This window comes from Castanea sativa, chromosome 11 (assembly GCF_040712315.1).
Source record: "Castanea sativa cultivar Marrone di Chiusa Pesio chromosome 11, ASM4071231v1".
In the NCBI taxonomy this organism is placed as follows: domain Eukaryota; kingdom Viridiplantae; phylum Streptophyta; class Magnoliopsida; order Fagales; family Fagaceae; genus Castanea; species Castanea sativa.
In genome coordinates, this window is record NC_134023.1 from 49283008 (window position 1) to 49291270 (window position 8263).

The following is an 8263-nucleotide window of genomic DNA, read 5'->3' on the forward strand; positions in this document are numbered from 1 at the left end:
TCCAATTAGAGATTGGAGTAAAAGTTCAACTGTAGGTTGTTATTTTGGGATAATCCAGGGTACTAGTAAGATTTCTTATACTTGTAACCGCATGTTCTTGATTAGTGGATTTTTGGGCTGGGAGTGGTGACATGAAATTCACCCAGTGGGGTTTTTTCCTTGCAAGATATTTTCCCCATTCGTCAACAAATCACAATGTCAATTTAATTTCCGCTGCACTTAGTTTATTTGGTGATTTGTTGGTGCTTTCAAGATTTACATGTAATTTAACTTAATTAATCAACTTGAGCAATTGAATTAATTAATCGGGGTCAATCTATAACCCAACAATATGAGTCACTAAAGAGGCTTGATTGGATATGAGAACAGCTTAGTAAAAACTAAATTTTTTATCCAAGCTAACAACTTGCTCGACTGAGTTTCCATCTGTTAAAAGATCAAATTGTTATTCTTTGAAGAAAAGGAAAGGAAATAAAGAAGAAACAACAATGTCGTTTAATGATGTTAGAAAAATGACAGAGTTAAGCTTAATGAAGTCACCAAATTAGCACAGGCAGAAGCTAATACCAAAAAAAGTTACAGAGTTTGACCATGTGTCCTAATGTAATTAGTTCCTGTTTATTAGTGATGGAAGTTAGTTAGAATTTTTGGTGCCATTTCTTTTTCCTCTTTTTCCTTGCTCTGCGTTGGTGTATAATACCAAACTTGAAAATTTGTCTATTACCAAACTTGTTATTGATAATAGATCTGTTTCTATTCCTCTTAAGCCTAAAGATGACAAAGTTTATATTCCTCATTTTAAGAGGAATCAGAAATGAAAGGCTTATTTTGCTAAGTTAGACAAAGGTTAAAATTCTAATATAGATGTTGAAGTATTTAAACTTATGTCTAAACCTACTACTAAATTGCAAAATAAATCTGTTTTTGTGTCTACCTATCACCTTTGTGGTGTTCTTGGTCACATTAGACCAAATTGTTGTTTGTTGAGGCAAGAACCAAAGCCTGTTACCAGAAACCCCTCTAGGAATACTGATGTTCCTAAATTTGTTTCTGTTTGTCACTTTTGTGGTGTATGTGGTCACATTTGTCCTAACTATCATAAATTGAAATTTAAACAATCCGTGTTTTTAGGGGTCTAAACAAACAAACAATATGTGATGATATATCTCCTGCTACAAGTCTTGATAAATTGTTTCATATACTTTTGAAAAATTTAAGCTTGTTGGCTTGTGAAAGGAAATTGCTGGATTTAGGTCTCTCTCAGAAGAAGTGTGTAATCCCTTAAATACACTCTATTTCTCAAGGTTTTTCACCTACAAAGCCAAAGACGCCTGCTGTGTGGGTGATAAAAGATTTGCTAAGATGAGTATTGTTTACTTGTCTCTGATTTAATTCTTTTAATTATTTGTGGACATGTTTTCTTTCAATGTTTGGTTGTTTTATTTCTTAGGTTATATTTTTATTCAAAAACAAAATCCAAAAACATTGAAAATTTTCAAAAAGACAAAAATATTTTATTTTGTGTTTTGTTTTATTTTTTTTTTAGGATTACATGAATTATAATGTCTCTCTCTTAACTTAGAACATGCTTGACAGTGTGGAAAAACATAGAAAGTGTGCATTCCTTAATTAAGTGCATGAGATATCTCTAATTTTGTATAATTGTGTACTAGTTTGTACATGTACTCATGGGTTAGTTAAGAAATTGATATTTCTTGTTTGTGTATCCTTTATAGCTTAGTTGAGCACTATTTTTGCATTACATGTTGTCAGGAACTACTTTATGCTTTTTATTTATCAAGCATCATGTGTACTTTTTGGTTGTGGTCAAAATAAAAATTTATAAATCCAAAAATTATTTTTTTCTGTGCACATCACTTAGTGTGTAATTAAGGTTGGCCAATGAAATTTACATTCATGACTGTGTACCTTGCTTAGATTTGATGAGCTACTTTTTGCACTTTGCTAGTTTGTGCTATTTAGTGCTTTAGTCTTTAAACAAACGATCTTGATTTTGATACCACACTCTTTTGATTGTAAGGACTAGAAAATCCTAAGAGAAAGGCATAAGTAACCATCTTACCACTATTACTCATTAATCATGACATTTGTGTGCAAATCATAAAAGTTATGCTCGGTAAGGTGTAGCACTTGCATAGCAAGATAAAATGAGGTGTTATTTTTATATGATTGCAAGCTTGTTTTCTAGGAGATGTGGAAGTTATATGATTTAACTCTTTAGGCGATAGTCACTTTCAAACCAATGTGATTGATGATGTAAAAAATTTGTTTAATTATTATCTACGATTCACCTTTTCTATACTAAGAACACTTACTAGTTGCACACTACACGCAAATCGATGCTAAATACTGTATATAAGATTGTGTATGTTGTCTAATCTAGCTATCTTTAATTGCATATAAATTGATATGTAAATGAAATTTTTTGTTTTGGTTGGGAATTTTGAAGAAAAATGAAAATTTTATGTTTTAGAAGTTTAAATTTTGTGATTTTAACTTCTTAATTGGTTTTGATATTTCCATTTGAGTGGTATCATGTTTTTAAAACTTTTCTGGATCATGTTTATATACATTAAGTCTTAAAAACTGCTTTTTAAGTTGTTTTTCTGCATAAAATTTCAAAATTTTTAAGTTTTAAAATTTTTCACTGCTTTGACCGATCAAAGTTTTCCCTCGACTGATCAAAACTATGAGCTTTTGTGATCAAAACTCTCTGCCTGACTCGATTGATGTTCGATCGATGTTTGACCAATCAAAATTGGAAAAATTTTAGTTTTTAGTTTCTTTACCGATTAGTGTTTTCATGCATCATTTGTGATGGGATTCACATGCATTGCTCATATAGATTAGGACATGCATTACATTGTTTCCTTTATCTATGCTGCATTTTTGTAGTCATATCTCTCATAAATTGGTTTCACACGCAACATGCATACACTTTGCTAAATTGGGTACTCAACTTGATTTAAAAATTAATTGATTAAGTTTTGAGTTCTGTACATTTTAGTATATGCTTTTTTCTTGATGTGTGAACTGCTAAAAATTGGAAATATGTTTTTGAAAGTTATGATGGATAATAAATGTGCAAATATTTTCTCTACCTTTGAGGATGATTTGAATTCAAATTACCTTGATACATGAAAACACATTGCATGTGGAATTTTTATATCATTGAGATCTATATTGTATTCTGTATAGTCTTAACTGATTGTGCCTGAAGTGTTTGCATGCATTTGTTTATGGGTCACATAGTATCAAGTTTGCATATATTGATAGAGAGAATATTTGTATTCATGTGCATCCTTACTTTTTGTTTGTTTGTTTTTTTTTTTTTTTTTTTTTTAAGTTTGGTTTGTGCTTCTGTATTTTTCCCCACCTCCTACATTTTTCCCAAAGCTATTTTTCTCAAAATTTGTTTTGTTTTTCCTATTTATATAGGGGGAGAAAGCTGGTTTTCAAACCTGTGTTGTTCATAAGGAGAGTTATTGCTCTTCATAGGGGGAGTTGACTCTATTTTCAATAGAGCTTAATTCTTTTGTGTTTCCTTGATTCTCTATTTTCTCTTGACTTCTGTTGCATATTTGTTATTTATCTGTCTTTATTTCCACACATGCATTGATGTGCTCTTTTGAGTATTTCAGAAAAGACAGGTACATTTCGATCACGGTCTTTTGCCTCGTCTAGCAACTTGTAGGTTTGAAGTCTTAGATTGAAATTTGTTTTGTATTTGGGCATTTTATTGTAATTGGGTTATTCTTGTATTTGAGCACTTCATTATTTATGTAAGTTTTGTCATAAATTGCCAAAATGGGAGATTGTTAGGTTCTAAAATTTTAGAACAATTGGCAAACCATGAACACAAACTTATCTAGATATAGATCTTAAAATCTATAGAATATATTAGACAATGCTCAAGTTGATACAAGTTTCAAAAACATACAAGCTACAAGTTCAAGGAAACAAAACTTGCCAAGCTTGATCGATCGAGAAGACAGTTCGACCGATCAAACTGCGTTTCCGCAGATTTTAATTTCAACCCATTAGCCTATTAAGCCCATTAAGTAATTTCGGCCCATCAGCCTATTTAGAGGAAACTCTAAGGCACATTTTGAAGAGACTTTGAAGCTTCTCTTTTGAGATCTAAAAGGTGTTATGCCTTTTCTGTTAGGTTCTAAGACTTTAGAAACTAATGTATTAGAACTTCAATTTGTATTGTTGACAAACCATGATCAAAACATTTAGTCTAGGTTTAGACTTGCTCAAAGTTTGGTTCAAATTAAGTTTGGAATCGAGTAATTGCAGGAAATTATTATTCAATTTCTACAAGACTCGATTGATCAAAAATTAGATTCGATCGATTGAAAGTTGCATATCAGCAAAAATCAGCAAACGTAAAAAGGCCATAACATATCCGTTTGAAACCCAAATCGTGATCCGTTTTTTCCAGTATTTAAAGGACATCATAACCTAACCCTAGAGAGGGTTTTTAGAGTTTTTTTTAGAGAGATTAGAGCATGGTTGTCGAAATCGTGATCCAGATCGTAAAATCGCACGATTTTACGATCCCACCTCACCAAAAAGTTTTAAATCGTAGTAGGATCGCAAAAATGTTAGGATCGTAGGTAGGATCGTGTAGGATCGTATAGGATCGTAGGATCGTATGGGATCCTACCGATCCTACCATTTGGCTTGAATTTTTTTTTTTTTTAAGTGGGATTCATTTGGGTAAACCTAAACTCACAAGCCCAATAGGTTTTAGAAGCCCAATAATGAATTGAAGTCCCAAATTTACTCCTTTGTCAACATAAAATCTCAAAAAAACCAATGGTATAAGTTTAACGTTTTCAAAAACAAAACCTAAACTATTTAGAAACACAAAGCTCCAGCACGTACCTTTGTCCCGTGCCTCCTCAGCCCTTTGTCAAAAATCCAGCACCTTTCAGCCCTGTTAATGGTGAGCCATCATTGCCTTTAAGCTTTCTTAACTTAAGTTTAACGTTTAAAAAAAAAAAAAAACTCAGTATAAAACCTAGCACCTCTTAGCCCTCTCAATAATGTTGCTATGAGCCATTGCTACCTTTAAGGTTTCTGGTAATTTGTTTTAGTAGTTAGTACTTAGTAGTTTATCATTTATTTGTACTTTGATAGGTTGATTCAATATTGTTGTGTTGTGTATATGATTTTGACAAAGCTTTTAAGGTTTTTATTTTTCTATTTTGTTAACTAAATTAAGTAAAATTTGAAAAATTATAAAACAGGATCTTCATTATTTAATTAGCTAGTTTACCTTAGATTGAGAATTCTCTTTTATATTACATATTGTAAAATTGTAGTTAGCTAGTTTTTATATGCTAACTAGCCTTACTTATTTTGGATTTGGAACTTAGAATTTGGAAAACATTTTTCATATGTGTAGATAATATTTTGGTACTTAGTTGTTAATTAAACATGTACTGAACTTTTTAAATACATTATGTCAAAAGTTAAATATATTTTGCTTCATTAAAATGACATAAGAACGATGTAGTGCGTGCAAATTACATTTTATGATGCAATTTTTTTTTAATGGATGGATTCATATTTTAAGTAATTATATAACATACAAAGTCACTATCAATAGGTTTTTTACTTAAAATCTAAAAATGGGTAGGATCTTACGATCTTCGATCCGATCCTACGATCTCCGATCCTACCTACCTCCCACGATCCTACGTAGGATCCCGATTTTGACAACCTTGGATTAGAGTGCATCTTGTGCCTCTTTTGTAGATCTAGGGTTTTGTACCCAAAAGCTTTCTAAAGTCTTCTATCGGTGTTATTCCTTGAAGAATCTCAAGATCCAGTGTTGTAGAAGTTTTTGCATATAAGATCAATGTCTAAAGAGATCCAAAACCTTTGAGTGGAGTCTCAAAGTCACCAGTGTGGGTGTTTGTGTTACAAAAGCCTAAAAGAGAAGGAGTCTGTGGCTTCGGAGTTTGCATGTGGTCGTGTCAGTAAGTTCTACATGTGGTAGCAATAGGATGTTTGTGTTTTAAGTCTTATTGTAAACTTCGATTCTTTATAGATGTTTTCTATACCAGCGATTCCTAAAACCACTACTATAACCTATAGTGACCTATAGTGATGGGAACTTGACAGCGGTTATTTAAGTTGTAGCAGTGGTTTAGAAAACCGCTGGTATAGAATTAATTGACTTTTAACAACAGTTTTTAATAGTTTTAGTAGTGGTTACAACCGCTACTAAAAATCAAGTTTCTTGTAGTGTAGGTGATCATATCATTGAGGTTTTTATTTTTCGCTACTTTGCGTGATATGATTGTTTTGTTTTAACCTAGATCTGAATAATAAACCTAAGTATTTACTTGGTTAATTAATTATGTTAAAAATCTAGTTTACATGGATCTAAAAACGTACATTTTCCATTAAAAGGCACTGTCGAAAATCATTCTCATACCATTAAAACCGGTAGATCTAAAATTGCTGCTATAAGATCAACTATTGATGATGATCTAAAGCTTTGAGTGGGATCTCAAAGTCACAAATGTGGGTGTTTGTGTTCAACAAATTTAGATAGAAGAGTTTGTAAATTCAAAGCTGCGTGTGGTTATACGAGTAAGTACTACAAAAGGTAGCTTTAGATTTAGGAAAAAATCTACAGTAAAACTTCCTTTCTATATAGTAAATTTGTTGCCTTGAGGATTGTTTAGGTTAAATTCTCCTCAGGTTTTTTACCTTAAAACTGGACGATTTCATTGGTTTTCCTAGGTCATCATATCGCATGTCTTCTTTATTATTCTACTATATGTGATATAATTGTTTGTGTTTAACCTAGATTTGCGTAATAAACCTAAGTAACAATTTGGTTAATTAATTAGGTTAAACAATCTAAGTTTTCAGGAGTCTAAATAAACTAACAAGAAGATCATTGACAGATTATAGTGTGTTTTTGGGTGATTCTTTGGTGTCATGTAGATCAAATAAGCAAGGAGTAGTGTCTAGATCATCATCTAAGGCAGAATACAGGGCAATGGCTACTGTGGCATGTGAAATAACTTGGGTACTGCAATTGATCAAAGATTTGAAGATTGATCATCCTAAAACTACTATACTCTTTTGTGACAACCATATTGCTCTACACATTGCAACAATCCCTGTCTTTCACAAAGAACTAAGCACATTGAGGTGGATTGTCATCTAGTGAAAGATAAAATTTTAGAGGGTGATATCAAGACCTTTCATGTTGCCAGCAATTCACAAGTTGCAGATATTTTCACCAAAGCTTTGGGAGTTCCAGCTTTTACAAGATTAGTAGGGAAATTGGGTTTAATAGATATTTTCGTTCCAAAGCCTTTAAAGCCCTCAAGTTCTCGTTTATCATTGCAAGTCTCAGAACCTGAGGTTCAGGACTTGAGGTTCAGGACTTGAGGGGGAGTGTTAAGAGATCAAATCGTGATGCTTTGAAGGAAAAGGAAAGGAAATAAAGAAGAAACGGCAATGTTGTTTAATGATAATGGGCAAACGACAGGGTTAAACTTAACGAAGTCACAAGATCAACACGTGCAGAAGCTAATACTAGAAATAGTTAAAGAGTTTGACCACGTATCCTGATGTAATTGGTTCGGGTTTATTAGTGATAGTAGTTATTAGAATTTTTGGCGCCATTTCTGTTTCCTCTTTTGCCATGCTCTACGTTGGTGTATGTATAGCGGAGTGGGAGATATTTATTTTTGTACTCTCTCATTTTTCTTTAAATTTAATAAGAAGAATCCCATTCTATTTAGAGAGCTTGCTTTTTAACACCATCAAAAGGTTCTGTGATAACAAAATTTAAAAGTCTATTAAGCTCTCCTGATAGCAAAATTCCCGTTGTTTGCAGGTTGTACTCTTCATCTAACTTGATCCTTTTTGACTCAATGTAATTACAATCGAAAGGAATTTCGAATACATGGAAATTTACGATTGAAAATTTGACACGAGAATTAACGAACAGTAATTATTCTAACAAGGACTATACTAAGTTTTATCATAGTTTCTTTTATGTATCCTTAAAGAAAATCCAATCCTTTCTCTCCCATCAAAATAAGCATAAATCCTTTCTTTCTTTCTTTTTTCCCTGCATCTTGATCCCTTCTCTATTCTTTCCTTCCAAACAATCACACGTACGTTTACGTGTGTAAAGTGCTTTGGCATATTGATGCCCCTCTATAAATAACGCAATCTATCAATGGTTTTGAATAAAGAG